We start from the raw sequence: 22,225 nt of genomic DNA on the forward strand, positions 1-22,225 counted from the left end.
AGTGACTGCTTGAGTCAGGAGGACAGGGGGTTGCAAAGCACAGGATGAGTCAGAGGGCTCCCCTAACTCCTCAGATGGGTGGACAGTGGGTCAAGGAGCTGGGACATGGGGCACTGGAAGGCATCTATGCTAAGGAGCCTCATCTCCCTTTTCCTTTTCCTGTTGATTGATTGACTTCACAATCAAACATGTGAAGATCAGGGAGGAGGAGAGGAGGAAGACTCAGAAAATCTCAGATTTGATGAATACATCTCTGATCCCCAGAGTTGAACATCAAGTCTTTCTGCTTTTTTGGCAAACTGCCAAGAAATTGTGCAGAGCTTGCAGCTGCTCTTTGATTGTGATAGTTCTGAGGAAACAAATGAATGAAGATGCCCCCAAAGGTGTTGATGAGCATGCTTCCCTTGTCGCTGAGACACAAATGGTTCTCTCCAAGGCCCACGGGAGTAACTAGACCTAAAAATGAATGAATGTGACAGGCTTTAAACCTGTTTATCTTTTCAGGGTCAACGTGGGCAGGTGTAAGAGCCACCTGCAAAATGCTAATCTGTTCTCTGGAAAATGCATGACTCTAAGCTTCAATGACCAAATGGAAGACTGTGGTGAGAGCTCGTTGGCTACAGTTGGTCATGTGTTGGGTTATCACCAGTGTACTTTTTTTTTTTAATTTATTTATTTGGCTTCTTCAGGTCTTAGTTTTGGCACATAGCATCTTTGATCTTCTTTGTGGCATGAGGGATCTAGTTTCCTGAAAGTGAAAGTGTTAGCCACTCAGTTGTGTCTGATTCTTTGAGACCCTGTGGACTGTAGCCCTTCAGGCTCCAAGTCCATGGAATTCTCCAGGCAAGAATACTGGAGTGGGTAGCTATTCCCTTCTCCAGGGGATCTTCCTGACCCTGGGATTGAACCCAGGTCTCCTGCAGTGCAGGCAGATTCTTTACTATCTGAGTCACCAGGGAAGTCCCTAGTAGGGATCAAACCCAGCCCCTTGCATTGGGAGCAGAGTCTTAGCCACTTGACCACCAGGGAAGTCCCAGTACAAATCTACTCTTGAGTTTTTATTTCATCAAGATAGAAATGGTTAACATCTGTCTGAATGTGATACTACGTGGCATAAAGATGTGATTGATGCTTTCTTAAAAGATTAAAACAGAACAGACCGAAGAGTGAGAGACTAAATAATGTAGTATCAATTGTGTAAAAGTTTGAATGAATGTTTTAAAAAGTGAGATGTTAGCCTCATTACCAAGTAGCAAGGTCGTGAGTGAGGACAGTTGACTTTGGGAAATAGGGGCTGGAAGATTTTGCTGTTGTGTCAAATAGCAATAAGTGCTTTGGAAAAAAATGTATCTCAAGGGCTTTTCACATTTAGGAAGAGATAATGATCACAGTGGGGGTCAAGGATGGCTGAACTGGGACTCCAAGGATGACTCAGGCATGGAACTGTGACCAACAGTTCATCACACACGTTTTCCAGAGAACACATCGTTTAGGCAATCTAGAAAGAGTTGTTGTTAAAGGGTAGGGGGGTTGTTGTCAATGTTAATAATGTTGAATGAATGAACAGAGAGATGGTATATGAAATGAGGAAGCCCAAGGGAAGGCTGGACAAAGTCAAGGAAGTGGTGGATGGTGTACTGATTCATGGTGGGAGTGGGGATGGCTCCCAGGGGAGAGAAGTTGCAGGAAGAGGAAGAAACATTGCCCATGGACCTGGATGTAGCCCAAGAGATGCTCTGGAAGCAGACATGTGGTCTAGGATGAACCGGTTCCTATGAGAAACAGGATAAAACTTGGCATGGACAGGGTGGGAAACATTACCAAGGACTTACCCTTGGGCCTGGTCTTCCATGATTTGTGAGGCATGGGGATCTCAGGGAGAGCTTTTGTATGGCCAGATTCTCTTCAGGGGACATTGACCATGAATCATCTTCCCTTTTGTAATGGAAGGTGCTGAGTTTTACCTCCCATTTGCTTGGTAGTAAGGCTACTCACTGGTGACCTGAGCAGAATCTGTGTGGTCAGAGTCCCTGCAGCCCCATCTAAGGGCACAGCCAGTGGTTCCTGCTGGAGGAGCAGCCTCTCTTGGGTTCACATCTCCTTGAAATATTTAAGGAGACTTCCCTTCTCCAGACTCTTGGCCTGTGGATGGAATTAGAGCTGCTTAGTCACCTTCTCCTGAAAGGCCATCAGAGGTCATGTCATCACTTTATATGTTCATCTCATTTAGGTCAGTCTCCACCAGCAGGCTAAGCCCTTAAAGGCTTAAGGCTAAAGGCTTAAGACCACCTTAAAGTGGTCTGTTTTTTCCCTGTCTGATTTGTGTCCTGTAAGTTTCTTTATATCCCTTAATAGGGTTCAGTCTCCTATCCCTTCCTTACCACTCACAACCTTTCTTTGTGTCCTCTGGAATCAACTCTGTCATCCACAAAATTCCCTGAACCTCATTTCTTCTCAAAAAGTTCCTTTCTTTCTAAGAATGAGATCTGCTCTCTCCTGAGGACACTGGAGTCCTTGTGGTGTCTGTTGCTCTTCCCATTCCCCATGGGGCACAGGCTGGGAGGTGGGATAGCCTCCTTTCTGCTTCTTATTGTTTCTTCCTGACCATTTTCTCCCCACTTCCTTAAAAACTTCTGGTCTTTTGAGGTAACTGCCATTACCATGTATATTAATCTTGGATTTTTCCAGAAAAGCAGAACCAATGAATATATTTGTATATTTATATCTCCTATAATAAAATGTATTATTATAATATAACATTATATATATTCAATATTTAATGTTTTATTTTAAATATATAGTATATATTTACCATATATATATATATACACACACACACACACACACATACACTAAAATTTACTATATATATGTTCTAAAATACTTACGTGTATTTACTATAAGGAATTTGCTCACACCATTGTGGAGGCTGAGAAGTTCCAAGATTTGAAGTAGGAGAATTGCAGACCCAGGAGAACTGAGGGTGAAGTTCTAGTCTAAGTTCAAAGGCATGAGAACCAGGAGAGTTATAAAATCCTGTCTGGATTTGAGTCTGAAGGTAAGAGGAAATGGCTATTCCAGCTCAAAGACAATGAGGTAGAGAGAAGGAATTCTTTCTTACTCAGCATTTTATGTTATTCAGACCCTCAGCAGATTAAATCAGGCCCACCCACACTGGGAGAGCAACTTGCTTTACTCCTAACTACTCATTCAAATTTTTTTCTCACTTTCTCACATATACACTTATTTTTCCTATCCTGTTAAATATATATGTATTAATTGAAGATTCAAGGGATTAGATCTGATAGAGTGCCTGAAGAACTATGGATGGAAGTTTGTGACATTGTACAGGAGGCAGTGATAAAGACCATCCCAAAGAAAAAGAAGTGCAAAAAGGCAAAACGGTTGTCTGAGGAGGCCTTACAAATAGCTGTGAATAGAAGAGACATGAAAGGCAAAGGAGAAAAGGAAAGATATACCCATTTGAATGCAGAGTTCCAAAGAATAGCAAGGAGAGATAAGAAAGACTTCCTCAGTGATCAATGCAAAGAAATAGAGGAAAACAATGGAATGAGAAAGACTAGAGATCTCTTCAAGAAAATTAGAGAGACCAAGGGAACACTTCATGCAAAGATAGGCACAATAAAGGACAGAAATGGTATGGACCTGACAGAAGCAGAAGATATTAAAAAGAGGTGGCAAGAATACATGGAAGAACTGTACAAAAAAGATCTTCATAACCCAGATAATCACGATGGTGTGATCACTCACCTAGACCCAGACATCCTGGAATGCGAAGTGAAGTGGGCCTTAGGAAGCATCACTATGAACAAAGCTAGTGGAGGTGATGAAATTCCAGCTGAGCTATTTCAAATCCTAAAAGATGATGCTGTGAAAGTGTTGCACTCAATATCCCAGCAAATTTGGGAAACTCAGCAGTGGCCACAGGACTGGAAAAGGTCAATTATCATTCCAATCCCAAAGAAAGGCAATACTAAAGAATGCTCAAACTAGTGCACAATTGCACTCATCTCACATGCTAGTAAAGTAATGCTCAAAATTCTCCAAGCCAGGCTTCAACAGTAAGTGAACCATGAACTTCCAGATGTTCAAGCTAGATTTAGAAAAGGCGGAGGAATCAGAGATCAAATTGCCAACATTCATTGGATCATCGAAAAAGTGAGAGAATTTCAGAAAAACATCTACTTCTGTTTTATATACTATGCCAAAGCCTTTGACTGTGTGGAGATCACAACAAACTGTGGAAAATTCTGACAGAGATGCAAATACGAGTCCACTTGATCTGCCTCCTGAGAACTCTGTATGCAGGTCAAGAAGCAACAGTTAGAACTAGACATGGAACAACAGACTGGTTCCAAATCAAGAAAGGAGTATGTCAAGGCTGTATACTGTCACCCTGCTTATTTAACTTATATGCAGAGTACATCATGAGAAATGCTGGGCTGGATGAAGCACAAGCTGGAATCAAGATTGCCAGGAGAAATATCAATAACCTCGATATACAGATGACACAACCCTTATGGCAGAAAGCAAAGGAGAAGTAAAGAGCCTCTTGATGAAAAGTCAAAGAGGAGAGTGAAAAAGTTGGCTTAAAGCTCAACATCCAGAAAACTAAGATCATGGCATCTGGTCCCATCACTTCATGGCAAATAGATGGGGAAACAGTGGAAACAGTGACAGATGTTATTTTGGGGGGCTCCCAAATCACTGCAGATGGTGACAGCAGCCATGAAATTAAAAGATGCTTGCTTCTTGGAAGAAAAGTTATGACCAACCTAGACAGCATATTAAAAAGCAGGGACATTACTTTGCCAACAAAGGTCCATCTAGTCAAAGCTATGGTTTTTCCAGTAGTCATGTACAGATGTGAGAGTTGGACTATAAAGAAAACTGAGCACCAAAGAACTGATGCTTTTGAAATGTGGTGTTTGAGAAGGCTCTTGAGAGTCCCTTGGACTGCAAGGAGATCCAATCAGTCCATCCTAAAGGAAATCAGTCCTGAATATTCATTGGAAGGACTGATGCTGAAGCTGAAACTCCAAGACTTTGGCCACCTGATGAGAACTGACTCGTTTGAAAAGACCCTGATGCTTGGAAAGACTGAGGGCAGGAAGAGAAGGGGATGACAGAGGATAAGATGGTTGGATGGCATCACTGACTCAATGCACATGAGTTTGAGTAAGCTCCAGAAGCTGGTGATGCACAGGGAAGCCTGGCATGCTGCAGTCCGTGGGGTCGCAAAGAGTCGTACACGACTGAGTGACTGAATGAACTGAACTGATTAATTGAAGTAGAGTTGATTTACAGTGTTGTGTTAATTTCTGCTGTACAGCAAAATTATACATATATATGTGTATAAATATATATATATATATATATATATTTATATAGTTGTTGTTTAGTTGCTTAGTCATGTCTGACTGTTTGCAACCCCATGGACTATAGCCTGCCAGGGTCCTCCGTCTATGGGATTTTCTGGGCAAGAATACTGGAGTGGGTTGCCATTTCCTTCTCCAGGGGATCTTCCTGACCCAGGAATTGAATCTGTGTGTCCTGCATCTCCTGAACTGTGGGTAGATTCTTTATTGCTGAGCCACTGGGGAAGCCCTATATACTTAAAAAAATCTCATCCAGAAACACTCTCAGAAACACACCCAGAATAATGTTTAACCAAATGTCTGGGCACCCCTTGGCCCAGACAAGTTGACACATAAAATCAGCCATTGCACCACACTCTTCTCACCATCTTTCTTGTTCACTGAAGGTTTGAACACTTAGTTCCTTCTTATTATTTGGGAAACTGTAGAAAATATATTTTTACATTTTTGTACAGTGTTTTGAACAAATTTCACTGATATTTGGTAGCTGTGCTAAAGATCAACGCTTGGAAGATGAAGGGTGATGAGAAAATGAAAAGCTTTCCTGAGAGAACTGTCTCCCTGGAGGGGTGTGTTTATTTCAAGGTGGGGTGAGACTTGGGACCTTTGCATGTCCCTGGGTTCTAAAGTTGGAGACATTCACTTCCTCTCCTCCTTGGAGTCATTTATTTACATTCCTAAGAAAGAATTTCAGGATACATTCCAAGGTGAGTTTATTTCCCTAGGGAGTGACAAAGATCTTCTCCTTAACCATTTTTATTCAGGCTCCTGCACTTTCTAGATCCATCTGTTCAGTTCCTTCTAGGAGCCAGTTTTGGCAAGAAACTTGCTAAGTTATTTTAAACAGAAGCCCCCTTCCATGACATATGATCAGATTCCTCATCTTCCACTGCCCCCCAGATAATGCCTGATCATCCCAGACTGCCTTCAGCAAGAGTCCTGAGAGGTTAATTTATTCAGAACTCCCCTGGCCCCTGATGCTTCCTTTTAGTCATTATCCCTCCACTGCCTCTACCTGCTCCTTGGCTGTGACTCCCAATTGCCCATGTTGTACTCAGAGTTGAGCCTGGTACTGAGATCTCCCTTTTTGCAATAGTTCTGAGTAAAATCTGTCTTACCACTTTCCTGTCCAACTCTTTGTTTTTCTTAGAGGGGAGATGAGTTTTAGTTTTATTTTTCAAGAAAGGGAAGAGGGCCACAATACAAGCCATCTTATTTAACTGCTCAGATGCATATTTGCATTTGCAACTGCAGGATGTATTCAGAGACATCTGATGTAGCATTCTTTGTATCACCCCAGGGGCGAGGATTAAAATGTGAGGAGAGTGTGGTTATGACAGGTGAGTAAAATTAATTTGTTCTTTCTCTGAAAACTCATATCTCCCACCAACTTAATATGAGCAAATATAGATACTGAACACTTCACATTGTCTTCATCTCTGCTCTAGGTTCTTGCTGATTCACATTCACATCAAATCCTTACACAAAGGCTTCTTAGCTCTTTCTTTTCCTCACTGTTCACATGCAAGGTTTTCTGTTTCACCTCAGCCACTTGCTCCTTTGGCCATTTCTAAGATCTCTGACAATTTAATTCTAAGCATATTCCTTTCAAACACCACACTTCTTATCTTTACTTACTTGAGTGCTATGTCCTCACAATGCTTAGTCTATACTGGGACCATCCGTTTACTTGTCCTCCTTTTTCACTGAGCATTACTCTTTTTTAAAAACCCAGTTTAGAGTTCTTGGTCCTTAACCATAATTACTCCCTTGTGAACACCCTCAGCTCTTGGCCTTTCTTGGTTTTGCTTGGCAAAACTCCAGCCTTGGCTAAAGTAAATTTTCTGACTCTAACACCTGCTTCCAAGCAACCAAATGTGTGAGAAACAATTGTCAGCAGTGACAACTGGTCCTGCTTTGAATTCATTACATAACCTCACTAAATCCTTCAATGCTACCCAGCTACCCTGTTACTTCCTCTGGTCAATTCTTTCTCTCACATCCAGAGAGAACCATTTCATACTTTGTCCTCTCTCCTTGAAACTGCTGATATCTTTCTGTATCAGTCAGTTTTTACTGTATAACAAGTGAGTACAAAGTCCCCATGGCCCACAGCACAATCTCTGGATCAGCTTGGTTGCTTGTTCCATGTGTCTCTTCATGCTCCAGAGGACCAGGAAACATTTTTTTCACAGCAATGGAAGAAACAAAGAGACCAGGTCCAGCTGGGCAAGGTCATTTCAATGTTCTGTTCACCTCACATTCACTCAAGTTGCATTGGCCAAAGTAAGTCACAATGTGATGGAAAAGTCTATTCCTCAGATAAGGGGGCTCCCCTGGTGGCTGAGATGGTAAAGGATCCACCTGCCAATGTGGGAGACTCAGGTTTGATCCCTGGGTCAGGAAGATCCCCTGGAGAAGGGAATGGCTACCCACTCTAGTATTCTTGCCTGGAAATTCCATGAACAGAGGAGCCTGGCAGGCTACAGCTCATGGGATCACTAAGAGTGAGACATGACTGAGGACTAACACACACACTCCTCAGATGGAACTGTTTGGGGGAGTAAATATTTGCTGAAGGATAAACATTCTCATTTGATGATCTTGCTTTATTTCACAGAACAATCAAAAGAGAACTGCCTTGTATTTTCCCCAATGAGTTGCCAGCCCAGCAGTAGCCTCTGCCTGACTCATGCCCTTGGCCTTCTTTCTTGTGATAAAGAGTCTGCTGTGTCTAAACCCAGCCTCTCCAGGGTGCCCTGGATCCTCTCTATTCTGGCTATGGTGGGTGGCTTCCCTGCACCATCAATTTTTCCTTCTCTCCTGGATCATCCCCAACAGCAGACATGCTGACTGGCTCCCACACCAAAACATTGTCCTGCTTTGACTTGTTTCATCCCACTCTTGTCACCAGGTCAACTTGCTGACCTTTATAGCAAAACTCCTCACAAGAGTTGCCCAAATTACAGTTCCCACTGTCTCACTTTCTAATTCCAACAAGCTTGTATCTTCCATGTTAAGATCACAGTGGCCAAGGTCACCAACAACCACCATCTTGTCAAATCTAATGGACACTTGCAGCCTTCACCTTGCTTGACCGGTTGGTGGGATTTGGTACCTTGCTTATTTCCTCCTTGAAGTCTCTCATTTGGTTTCCATGAGGCTCCCTTCTCGTCCTCCTGCTTTACTAACTCCTCTTCCCATGGTTTTCTTATTTGTTGTTTACAATTCTTCTCTTTTTGTGATGTCTAAATGTTGGTTCATTCTGGACTGAGCATTTGATTTCCTTCTGTGTCTACAATTGCTCCCGAGGTAGTTCACATTTCACATAGTCTTGTGGCTTCAAAAAGCATGTATAAGCTGATTGTTCCACATTTTTATATTTGTCCTTGACTTTCCCCCTAAACTTCAGACTTGTTACCCAATTTACTACCCAAGCCCACTGCTTCCCATTTAAGTAAGTGATGCCACCTAGAGTCAGGCCATCTGGTTTTGGTTCTCCTCTTTACATCTTTCTTCCATTGTATTGTTGGAAATATCTTTCAACTATATCTGAAATCCACTAATTGTGACCACCTTTTGTGACCACCTCTGTGATTGAAAGAATAATGCCCCCTATCCAGAACACATGGATGCCACCTTACATGGCAACAGGGACTGTGTAAATGTGATTAAATTTGCAGACCTTGGATGGAAGATTATTTAGATTATCTGGCAACCCAATCTAGCCATGTGAGTCCTTACAATTGGAAGAGGAAGTTAAAAGGGGTAAGAAAGACATGATGTGAGAAAGATTTAACCATGGTTGCTGGCTTTGAAAATGAAGAAGAGAGGCCATGAGCTGAAATATGTAGCAGCTTCTAGAAGCTGGGCACAGCCCTCATTTTGCAGCCTGAAGGAAACAGAGACCTTGGGTCTTTAGCCACAAGGAAGTAAATTCTGATAATTTAATTGAACAGGAAATAATTGCTTCACTAGAGCCTGCAGAGAGGAATGAAATGCTGCTAATACCTTGGTATTAGCATCATTAGACTATATAGGACTTCTGACCTAAGGAACAGTGAGGTAATAGATTAGTGTAGTTTTAAGGCACTAAGTCTATGGTAGCTTGTCACAGAAGGGATAGAAAACTAATATGACCTCTCCTAGAAATGTATCCAGAGAAAAACATGATCTGAAAAAATATAAATACATGCACCCCAATGTTCACTGCAGTGCAGTTCATAATAGCCAAGACATGGGAGCAACCCAGATGCCCACCAACAGAAGAATGAATAAAGAAGATGTGATGCGTGTGCGTGTTCAGTCAGGTCCTACTCTTTTGTGACCTCATGGATTGTAACCTGCCAGGTTCCTTTGTCAATGGGATTTCCCAGGCAAGAACACTGGAGTGGGTTGCCATTTCCAACAATAGAATATTATTCAGCCATTAAGAAGGATGAAATAATGCCATTTGCAGCAGCATGGATGGACCTGGAGATGATCATACTAAGAGAAGTAAGTCAGACAGAGAAGGAGAAATATCATATGACATCCCTTATATGTGGAATATAAAAAGAAATAAACAAATGAACTTATTTACAAAGCAGAAAGAGACCTACAGACTTAGAAAATGAACTTACAGTTGCCAGGGATAGTTATGGAGTTTGGGATGGACATGTACACACTGCTATATTTAAAATGAATAACCAACAAGGACCTACTCTGTACAGCACAGGGAACTCTGATCAATGATATATGTGACAGCCTGGATGGGAGGGAGTTTGGGGGAGAATGGATGCATGTTTGGGTATGGCGGAGTCCCTTTGCTGTTCACCTGAAACCATCACAACATTGTTAATTGGCCATACATCAATACAAAATAAAAAGTTAAAAAAAAAAAAAAGGAAACTGGGACTTTCCAATAGTCTGGTGGTTGAGACTCTGAGTTTCCAATGAAGGGAACACAGGTTCAATTCCTTGATTGGGGAACTAAGACCCACATGCTGTGCAGTGCAGCCAAATTAAAAAAAAAAAAAGAAAGAAAACTAATACAACCTTTGTTACTATCACCCTATCAAAGGCACCTCCATCCAGTTGCTTTTACTTTGCAAAATAACCAAAGTAATATTTTCAAATAGAAACCAGGTCATGCCATTATTCTGCTCCAAAGCCATTCTTCTGCTTTAAAATCTTCTCAACACATGTAGGAAAAATCCAAATTGTTTATCATGACATACACATCTCTACATATCTGATGCCTGTGTAACTCAAGAATCTTGAATTCTTTCATGCTTCTTCTCTCTCTCATTTTGCTCCAAACACACTGATCCTGCAATTTTTAAAACAGACCAGGATCATCCCTACCTCAGAGATTTTATCCTTGCAGTAACTTTTCCTTTAAATCCTTGCTCTTTTCCCAGGTATTCACCAGGTCCTCTCATTTCATCTGGTTCAGTGCTAACAAGGCATCTGCATGGGCAGGACTCTTGCTTGGCCAGATCTCTAATCATCCCATCTTCCACTCCTGCCACCTCTGTTTCTTCACCTGTTATATTATTTTTGACAGCATTTGTTGGTATTCAAAATGAGTATTATAGTCTCATTCCTTTGCTGGTTTATTGCTTGTCTCTGCCACTAGAAAATAAACTTCACAAGGGGCCACAAAAGTTTGTCTTGCATGTTGCTGTTTTGTGCTTTGCTGGATAGAACACTTCTGGCGCATAATAAGGACTCAGCATATTTTTGTGATGACTTAGAAGGGTGGCAGGAGGGGTGGGAGGAAGCTTCAAGAGAAGGGATATGTTTATACTTATGGCTGATTCATGTTGTTGTGCAGCAGAAACTAGCACAACATTGTAAAGCAACTGTACTCCAATAAAGAGAAAAGAAAACAGACAAACAAACAAGACAGAAAAACCTTAAAAAGAGTAAAGAGCAGATTGCAGCTAGAGCGTCTGAGTCTTTGATCCAGTGGATTCATCTCATCTGCACCTCAAGTGCTCAGAGAGGGAATGGAGATAGAAGCTGTCAATTTCTGCATGATTACTTCTTTCCCAGACAGATCGGCATGTCAGTGGGCTCACTGGGTGAAGCGTCTCTGAAGAGCTTGGAAGTCAGTGCGGCTGGACTGGGCTAGCATGTTGCTTATGTCTCAAAACAGTAGATTCAGAGCCCAAGGGGAAAGGCAAACAGGGGCTGATCAGCTGCTGTTTCAGAATTTGGGGACTCAGAGTTGCAAGAGGTTGTAGTATTTTGCTTGCTTCTTTGGTTTTCTGCTGAATGTACATAGTTTTTTAATATAATGATGACTGGAAGAAGCTTCTCCTCTCCTCCAACATACAGAATGATCTACTCCCATGCTGTTACAGCCTGTGGGAGAGGTCACAGAGCATGACCTGCCAACTAAGTCACACATTTAGCATCTCTCATTTTTGATGACATTACTGAAGTGCTGAGATATCAGAACATGTGATATTAAAAAAATACTTACTCATAGAACAACTTCATCTACAGAGATGAGTCCTTGGGTCTACCTGACCTGCAGAGCTCCTCCAAATCACTGTATGCTTCCTCCCACCCACGTTTTAGGACCTAGCTGACACAGTATGACTCAAGCTTCTGTAGCTCCTTCTTTTACATCATGAGTCTACTAGTAGTTTTGATCAAATGTTTCTTTTTTTTTTTTTTTTACTATGATTCAAAAATAGAAATTTGCATTTTTAAAATTAAAAGACACTTTGTTCTGCTCAAGTTCCTTTGCTGATACCCATTTCCTGGATGAAGTAACATTTTGGAGTGCAAGTTAACTTTAGAATGTCCATCTGTAGCAACATATAGCTTAGGGCTCACATGGAGCTGCACAGGAGCCATGCTCTGTGATGGCTAAAGACACATCCTCTCATTCACTAAAGCTTACTCTGTGCCAAGCTCTGTGTGAATAATAGCACTTTATAATCATAGTCCTTCCTCCCCAGTTCTCCTTTGATGCAGTCCAGCTTCTGTCCCCAGCACAGCAGGGAAACAGCTCATGGGAAGGTCACCAATGACCTCCATCTTGTCGGGATCCAAGAGAGCCACATGGGTCTCCTCACAGGTCCTCTTGGTGGTATTAGATCCAGTTGACCACTTCATTCTCTCTCCTGAAACTCTTTCTTCTCTAGTTTCCAAAATGATTCATTCTCTTGATTTCCTTCCTCCCTCAAATTGCCTTCGTTAATGCTGGTTTTTACCAGATGACATGTTGGTGAACTGCTGGTGGTTGCCCTTCCTTTTTCCCTCATTTGAATTTTCCCCTTAGGTGGTTTGTTACGGTCCTATGACTTTTAAGGCCATCTAAATGCTAATGACTTCCAAGTTTATGTTCATCCCTGAATTCTTCTTTGAGCTCTAGTCTCATATATGCAACTGCCCCCTTGACATCTCTATTTCAATATCTTTTAGACTTCTAGACCAAAAAAATCTGAAACAGAACTTTTGATTCATCACTATAATAAGAAAAAAAACCTAGAAGTAATCCTTGATTCTTCTCTTTCCATTATTGACACATCCAAATCCATCATCAAGTCCTGCCAGCTCTACTTCCATAAGGTACTTCCCCAAACTACTTGGCTTGTCCCCACAGGTCCCATGCTGGTCCAACCACTTAACGGTTTCTTGGAGTTGATGAAGCAAAAATGAATTAGAAATCATCACTATCTTTGGAGAAGTTGCAGATGAATAAATGAATGATCATAACAGTGTTTAGTAAGGGCTGTTTGACATGGGAAAATACAGGGAATCTTCTTGGGCATATATTAATTCAGGTATGTCTTGGACTCTATTGCATTAGTTTAATAGGAGAATGTTAGATAATCATAGATGAGAACCAGAACAAGGGGTATTTGCAGTCTCCATCCCAAAGGCATCAACTTCCCATAGATTCTTCAGCTGCAAAATGGTACGGAAAGTGTAACATGCACTTCACCAAGTGAACTACTCAATCTAAAGAGACTACTCAATCTAAAGTTTTCTTGAGCACTTACTGTATGCTTAACGCTGGGCTAAAGCAAGGTCAGAAAAATGCTCCTCTCATCTCCTCCACATCTGCCTTATACGAATGTTCACCTCCTAGTGCGGCACTGACAAAAATATGGCATATGGCACCCATGGTGTCTGTTGCATCACTAATGGATGGTGGCCTTTTTCATCTTTGCATATGGTACCCGTGGCTCCAGGCAGACACTACCAGCCAATAGGAGTTGGTGTTGGAAGCTAAACCCATTTGCTATTTGTTTGCTTCAGGTCTCTGCATATAGGACATTTAGGGGGTCTATTAATGACTGCTGCTTGGAGGGGAGAGAAATTGGGGGATAGGCAGTAATGTCAGAGAGCCTGTCCTCTTGGGCTTAGATCCTGGTGAATCAAGACTCCTACCTCTTTTGTTTTCCTTCCTAAGTTTATAATTTCTCTGTTTTCATATTATGCTTTGAGAGTAAAAAATTCAGTGTGCTTACCCCTGAAAAGAAAAATTATTGGAAGGCAGGCTTTGATTTCCTTGATGAGCTCACATGTTTGTTGGCATTTGTTCATCTTTCTATTCCAAGCCCCCTCCCCCCCGCCACCCCTCACAGCACCTGAGACATGAGAAGTGTTCAGAGAATGTGAGCTGGATGAATGACTGAGTTGATTAGGAGGCCAGAGTCTGGAGCCTCCCCATTTGGTGAAATAACTGATGACCAGTCAAGGAGGAAGACTCTGAGACACAATGACTCCTCCTTGGGAACCATCATGTATTCATTCAATAAATATTTATGCTTTACTTTTCTATTTATTAATTTTCATCAGATTATAGTTGCTTTACAATGTTGTGTCCGTTTCTGCTGTACAGCAAAGTGAATCAGCTATATGTATATGTATATCTCCTCTCTTTTGGATTTCTTTTCCATTTAGATCACTACAGAGCACTGAGTAGAGTTCCCTGGCTTGAAACTCAACATTAAAAAAGCTAAGATCACAGCATCGAGTCTTACCACTTTATGGCAAATAGAAGGGGAGAAAGTGGAAACAGTGACAGATATTATTTTTTTGGGCACCAAAATCACTGCGGGTGCTGACTGAGAAACCATGAGATTAAAAGACACTTGCTCCCTGGAAGGAAAGCTATGACAAACCTAGACAGCATATTGAAAAGCAGAGACATCACAACAACAAGTGTATATACGTCAATCCCAGTATCCCAATTTACCCCACCCTCCCTCTTCCCTTGGTATCCATACATTTTTCCCTGTACATCTGTGTCCCTATTTCTGCTTTGCAAATAAGTTCATCTGTATCATTTTTATAGATTCCACATATAAGCAATATTGTATGAACAAAGGTTAATCCTTTAGACTAGCAGCACGATCCCCAGCCCCTTGGAACTTCCAGTCCAATTGGGGAGACAGACAAACAAATGCATAATTATAAACTGATTAATCAGGAAGGATGCAGCTTCGATGGTTCCAGAATTGGCTGGTGTGGAGGTGGGTGGGGCTCTGCACTCAGTTACTCAACTTGCCATCCTCCGAGCCCCATCACAGGTCCCCAGTGGGAAGAGCCCAGGGGCATAGTAAGCAGGTGCTCAGGCTGCAGTAGAGGGTCTGGATTCTTAATGTAAACTCCATGAGTGAGAGATCTGCTATCTAACATGCTCCATTGGCACAGCCAGCGGTGAGAGTGGAGCTTGCTTTTTAACACCATGAAAGTTTTATCTGCCCAGACTTCAGTTCCAAAGAGGCAATAAACTAAATATTTAAGAGCGCCCCAAATTAAAAGTGACAGACAGACCTGAAGAAGTCTCCTACTTTGTAATGATAAAAATTAGCATAACTTCTACTTCATAAAAATGTACACTTACAGGCTTTAATTGGTTTTCATTTTATGGTGGCTTAGCTAAATCTGAGCCCTCAGAGTTGGGGTTTTTAAAAATTTTGTGAAAATAGTGACTTCATTCTCTTCTTTTTAAAGCTTTAATTTCTTTTCTTCTTTTTATGAAATGATGGTGCAGCCTCCAAATCCTCCTAAGACTTTGGAATGCTTATTCGGTTCGATAGGTTTAATTTCTTGAGTGTTTGTTTCTCTGCAGAATATAAAATTTGAGCCCTAAAATAAAACCCCCAAAATTAAGCAGTTAAAAAAACAGTTAGAACCTGTATTCTCTTTACTAACACGTTCCATGAAGTATTTGGAGGACACCACAAAGGAGACCACATAAAGCCCTCTCTACAAATATGCACTGGAAGGACTGATGCTAAAGCTGAAGCTCCAATACTTTGGCCACCTGATGCGAAGAGCCAACACATTGGAAAAGACCCTGATGCCAGGAAAGGTTGAGGACAGGAGGAGAAGGGGTGACAGAGGATGAGATGGTTGGATGGCATCACTGACTCAGTGGACACAAGTTTGAGTGAACTCCAGGAGATGGTGAAGGACAGGGAAGCCTGGCGTGTTGCAGTCCATGGGGTCACAAAGAGTCCGACACAACTTAGTGACTAAACAACAGCAACTGTCAATAAGGATATTATAGAGACCAAAATGTTTAAAGATTTTGTTGTTAGTAACCCTCCCTTCTCGTGACCATAATATTGATTTCAAAACAGGAAATCAACATTGTTAGTTTTCCACCTGCTGTTGTATAGTCTTCTCTCTTTCTTCCTCCCTGATCTCTGTGGTCTGTGGCTCCTTTCCTGTGTCACTGGCTTTGAAGAGTGTTTTCCAGATTTTCCTCTTGGTGTTCTCTTCATAGAAGAGAGAGATATGTGTCCCTGAGCTTCTGGGGGATAACCCAGAAGGACTTGCCAAAAGCACAACATTTTGGGGTAATCTCCTATTTTATTTTATCTTGTTGCATGGCATGCAGATCTTAGTTCCCTGACCTGGGATCAAATTTGTGTCCCTGCAGTGGAAACATGGAGTCTTAACCACTGGATCACCAGGGAAGTCCCTATAATCTATTATAGTTTCCCATCTACCCCTTTGATTTACATTCTTACCTTATTCCCACTTGTTTTACTATAAAAATGTGTATTTCCCCAAACTTGCAAGTCACATTGATGTTTTCGGATATTTTATCAAGCACACATGCCCTACAGCTGTGTGGGTGGTGGGTGGGGGTACTCAGCCCGGATGAGATACATAGTATCTGGGGATGAGTTTTAGCACCAGGTATACTGAGTGCTCCATTCAACAGGATGAGACCCAGACCCTGGCTTCCTCTTGTCACCCCAAGAAACTAGCAACAGTTTGCCCTGGTGGTTTTTTCAGTCTCCTCCTGCATCTCCAAATACCTTATCCTTCCTGAGGTCTCCATTTTTACCCCAGTTAGAGGCAGAATCTCCCCTTCCTTCACATCCATGTGACAAAAGCAAGACAGAACAAAATGAAAGGAAGAGACAGAATTAGATAGCAAATGATGGAACTTGGAAACCCTTATTTTGCAATTATCACTCTAATGAAATCGGGTGAAAGTCATGGGATGAAAAATTACAGGGCTATTGGATAGACACAAAGACTCAGAATAACACTCCTTGGTTATTTATTAATCACAAGGGGAAACTTCCCTTCACAGCCCTGGCATCTATCAGCATCAGGGTTGTGGGAGGAGCTGACATCACGGGCTTTTGCTCTGATGCAAGAAGAAGGGCAGAGCATCAAATATTTAGCATTTCAGTCGTATTTATTTTAACCTGAATCTAACATTGAGGACACAGTCAGACTCAATCAGACTGTAGGATAGTCAGCAAAACAATTGGCCTGAACTCAAAAAAGATGCTGCAAAAAAAAACGCAAAATAAAAACATAGACAAAGGCTCTGTTCTAGGTGAAGGATAGATAGAGAGGCACAAAGATTAAATACACTGCATAATCCTTGACAGGGTCTTGAACTCCTGAGACATTTGAAAATGGATTATATATGTGATGCCATTATCAGTATTAAATTTCTTGGATGTGACAATGAGAGTCAAGTTATGGGGGAAAATATCATTTTCTTTAGAATAAATATTTGGGGATAAAAGATTTGGGAATGAAATATTATGATGACTTAAACTTTCTTTTTTTTTTAAAAAAAGCTGTAAAGTATCAACTCTATTTTTTTTTTTTTTAGCTTTAAAAAAAATTTTAATTGGAGGATAATTGCTTTCAATACTGTGCTGGTTTCTGTCATACATCAACGTGAATCAGCTGCAGGTACACATAGGTCCCCTCCTTCTTGAACCTTCCTCCCACCTCCTACTTCAGCTTGCTTTCAAGTGATAGATAAATAAGTAGGGGGAGAGAGAGAGAGAAGGAGGGGGAGAGAGGGAATGCCAATGTTGGAAAGATTTAATTGGTGAAATGGGATCAAAGGTGTCTGTTGTAACCTTTGACTTTTTCTGTAAGTGTGAAGTTTTTCTTGCTTCTGCAGAAAAAAAAATCCACATAGCAATGTCCATCTACAAGTGTCATTTGGCAATTTTAATCTTGTACTCTAGTTGTTTGTGGGTGTTCTACTGTCTCTAATGAAAAGTTGACTTTCCTAGAATGAAGACCCAACTCGTACATTCTATAAGCAACTACTAAGAAATATCAATAACCTCAGATATGCAGATGACACCACCCTTATGGCAGAAAGAAAGTGAAGAGGAACTAAAAAGCTTCTTGATGCAAGTGAAGACGAGAGTGAAAAAGTTGGCTTAAAGCTCAACATTCAGAAAATGAAGATCATGGCATCTGGTCCCATCACTTCATGGGAAATAGATGGGGAAACATTGGAAACTGTCAGACTTTATTTTTTTGGGCTCCAAAATCACTGCAGATGGTGATTTCAGCCATGAAATTAAAAGATGCTTACTCCTTGGAAGGAAAGTTATGACCAACCTAGATAGCATATTCAAAAACAGAGACATTACTTTGCCAACAAAGGTCCATCTAGTCAAGGCTATGGTTTTTCCAGTGGTCATGTATGTATGTGAGAGTTGGACTGTGAAGAAGGCTGAGTGCCGAAGAATTGATGCCTTTGAACTGTGGTGTTGGAGAAGACTCTTAAGAGTCCCTTGGACTGCAAGGAGATCCAACCAGTCCATCTCTAAAGGAGATCAGCCCTGGGTGTTCTTTGGAAGGAATGATGCTAAAGCTGAAACTCCAGTACTTTGGCCACCTCATGCAAAAAGTTGACTCATTGGAAAAGACTCTGATGCTGGGAGGTATTGGGGGCAGGAGGAGAAGGGGACACCAGAGGATGAGATAGCTGGATGGCATCACCAACTCGATGGACGTGAGTCTGAGTGAACTCTGGGAGATGGTGATGGACAGGGAGGCCTGGAGTGCTGCAATTCATGGGGTCGCAAAGAGTCGGACACGACTGAGTGACTGAACTGAACTGAACTGAGGCTAATTCATGGCTTTCCACACCATGTGTGTTCAGTACATATCGTATCATTTACATGAGTGTAGTGCACTAATTCCTTGTACACTGAATGAATGAATGCACCTCTCAGCCACCCACCCTAGCTGCTGCTAAGTCGCTTCAGTCATGTCCTACTCTGTGCGACCCCATGGACTGCAGCCCACCAGGCTTCTCCGTCCATGGGATTCTCCAGGCAAGAACACTGGAGTGGGTTGCCATTTCCTTCTCCAATGCATGAAAGTGGAAAGTGAAAGTGAAGTCGCTCACTCGTGTCTGACTCTTAGCGACCCCATGGACTGCAGCCTACCAGGCTCCTCCATCCATGGGATTTTCCGGGCAACAGGATAGTCTCTGTTCGAGGGTTATGAAGATCTCGTGAGTGCTTCCAGGATGCAAGCCCCACCTTTAGGATGCTACTTCTTGGCCTTGAAAGCCTCACATTTATCTATACAAGATGATAGGGTGTGTGTGTGTGTGTGTCTTGTGTGAGGGAGCTGCCCAAATAATTTGAGACCTTTGCAATAAAAATGCTTTTATGATAGGGGAGGATGGTATGCAAAGTTACAGATGATAAAGTTTTTATGAAGTGATGTTTTAAGGATATAGGGCATGAACAATAGAAAGGAAGTACACATTGAAGTCACGCTTTTCAGATGAGATATATATCTATCTCAAGGTCTGGGAGCACTGTGTTTTTTCTCACATTCGTTTGCTTTGGGAAGCCCTGGTTTAACCCTGGTTTATCTTTCAGAGGGTCTCGGAGTTGGGGAAGAGGGGCTGTAAAGCTTCACCTGGCCTTGACCATGTTTTACTGAAACCGTAATAGATGGAGATGCAGGTATGGTTTCTTCACTGAAAGGTCAGGTGGATTTCAGGAGATGCCCCTTACCCTTAAGAGGATGGTCTTTCTTCAGTGTGGTTCCTTCATGAGGCTTGGATTCTGAGAGACTCCAGATTGATCTGGATGCTGGTGGAGAAGATTGCTCTTACCGAGGCCATGAGGGGAGGGTCAGCGCTGTCCAGAGGGTGCATGGGAAAGCAGACTCCCCACCTCTGGTTCAGTCTGACCTCCAGCCAGATGGGTAGGTGACTGCCTTCCTAGCTCACCTGTAAAGCCAGCACCCTGCCAAGGTAAGTGCTGTTTCTTCTTGGCTACAACGTAGTTGGTATCACCCAGTGACGTCACGTCACGTCACTCCTATTACAGGACCTCGTCATGCCTTCTTGCAAAACAATGAGCTCTGGCATCACTGTGCCCAGGCGTGTCTGGCTTCTTCCCAGGACTGGCTTCCATTACAGGTGCCTCCTTGCTGGCTGTGAACAGGTCTCTCTTTGCTCACAAGGAGGAGGATGCAGCTCCAGTAAGATAGTTTTACCTCCAAATCTTCCCCCGTGATTGTGCAGTGGCAGCTGCGGGGAATATAAAAAAGTGACACCACAGCCCCACACTATGTACCACTCTTTGTTTCTGATTTTCCATTTTGATTCCATTTTGAACTGTTGATTCTATTTTGGGACATGGAGAGAGTGCTCCCTTCTCTGCCCCCTTTGTAAAAATGAGCGGGAGGGGCAGATGGATGCAATTCCACAAGTCACCTTGTTGTCTCTCTCATTCTGGGTCCCTCTGTGTCCCAATGACTGACCTAGTTGAATGTTTAAATTTTCTTTTATATTAATCTATTTGAACAGGAACTCCATTTGCATGACTTGAATACCAAAGCAATACGAAAGTGTATACTGACACGTCTCCACTCAACCCACCTCCTACCCACCCTGTGCCCTCCACTTGCCCTTGATGGTCATTCTCCACCCTCTGCTCAGCCTGGAAGCTGCCCGTGTAGCCCACTCACCAGGCTTCCCTGCTCCGTTTAGCCAGCGGGAGATGCTGACACAGTCTCCTGAGGTGTTGGCCTTGATGGTTAACTTCCTCTGCTGCTTTGTTAATTGTGCCTACAGTTGGGTACACCATCTCAATAGTAGGCCCTTTTCTGTTAAACCCATCCGAGTGAACCAAGAGCTTGTGGTCAGACCCAAACTGACTGAAAGAGGAGAGAGCAGGGCTCCGAGGGGTCACTTGGCTCTCTCAAAGTCACACAGCTTACTTGTGGAGCAGAGTTCTGATATGAACTGGATGTTTGTGTCCACCCTTATCCCTAATTCACCTGTTGAAGCCCTAACCTGTCATGTGATGGTATTTGGAGGTGGTGCTTTGGGGAGGTGATTATGGTTAGAGGGCTTCCCTAGTGGCTTAGACAGTAAAGAGTCTGCCTGCAATGTAGGAGACTCAGGTTTGATTCCTGGGCCGGGAAGATTCTCTGGAGAAGGCAATGGCAACCCACTCCAGTATTCTTGCCTTGTGGTGGCTCTGTGGATATGTGAGGACCTCAGCCGGAGGACGCAAGGCAGAGTCTTGGAGGAGGTGGAGGTGGGGGAGGTGGACGGGACACTCAGGCAGCTGGCAAGGTGAGGGGGCTGCTCCACAATGAAGGACCCTCTCACAGCTGAACACGTATCTCTTCCTTCCAAGGGAAGGAAGCGTCTTTGACCCCAGTGGGTGGCTGTCCTCTGGCTTCACCTTTGCAAAGCTTCCTCCTCAGCCCTTTGGTCTGTAAAGCTTGAGCCCTGGGGAGTCCTCAGTCCTGTGACCTCAAAATGTGCTGTGGGTCCAGTGGAGGAGCTAAAAACTGACCTACATTGAGGTCCAGCAAGTGAAAAAAGATGTTTTTGCTATATACGAGCCCGGTTCTAATTTATTCACGGTGTGGATGGCCTCTCAGCATGTTGCCATTTGACAGGGCTCCATCAGCTTCATAGTTGAGAAGCAACACTCTCCACTGGGTAGCCCTGCCACATGAGGTCCGAAAGGTGATGAGAGAAGAGCTGGCCTTGTGTTCCTATTTGGGAAGGTTTTTCTTTGAGCTCTAATAAGTTGGATGGCATCACTGATTCAATGGACATGCACTTGGGCAAACTCCATAGTGAGGGACAGAGAAGCCTGGCGTGCTACAGTCCATGGAGTCATGAAGAGTTGGACACAACAACAACTTCTTTATTTTTATTTATTGGCTGTGCTGGGTCTTCATTGCTGTGAGGGCTTTTCTCTAGTTGCAGTGAGCCTGCTTCTCACTGAAGTGGCTCCTCTTGTTTGGCGCACAGGCTCTAAGGCATGTAGGCTTCAGTAGTCGCAGTATGGGGATTCAGTAGTCACAGCATGGGGACTCAGTAGCTGCAGCATGGGGACTCAGCAGTTTCGGCTCCCGGGCAGTAGAGCACAGGCTCAGTAGCTGTGGTAGACAGGCTTAATTGCTCCTTGGCATGTGGGATCTTCCTGGACCAGGGATTAAACCCTTGTCTCCTGCATTGGCAGGTGGATTCTTCACCACTGAGCACCCAAGAAAAGCCCTCTAGCAACTTCTGACTGTGGAGCTGACTGTGTGGCCTT

This window comes from Bubalus bubalis, chromosome 1, assembly GCF_019923935.1.
Source record: "Bubalus bubalis isolate 160015118507 breed Murrah chromosome 1, NDDB_SH_1, whole genome shotgun sequence".
In the NCBI taxonomy this organism is placed as follows: Eukaryota; Metazoa; Chordata; class Mammalia; order Artiodactyla; family Bovidae; genus Bubalus; species Bubalus bubalis.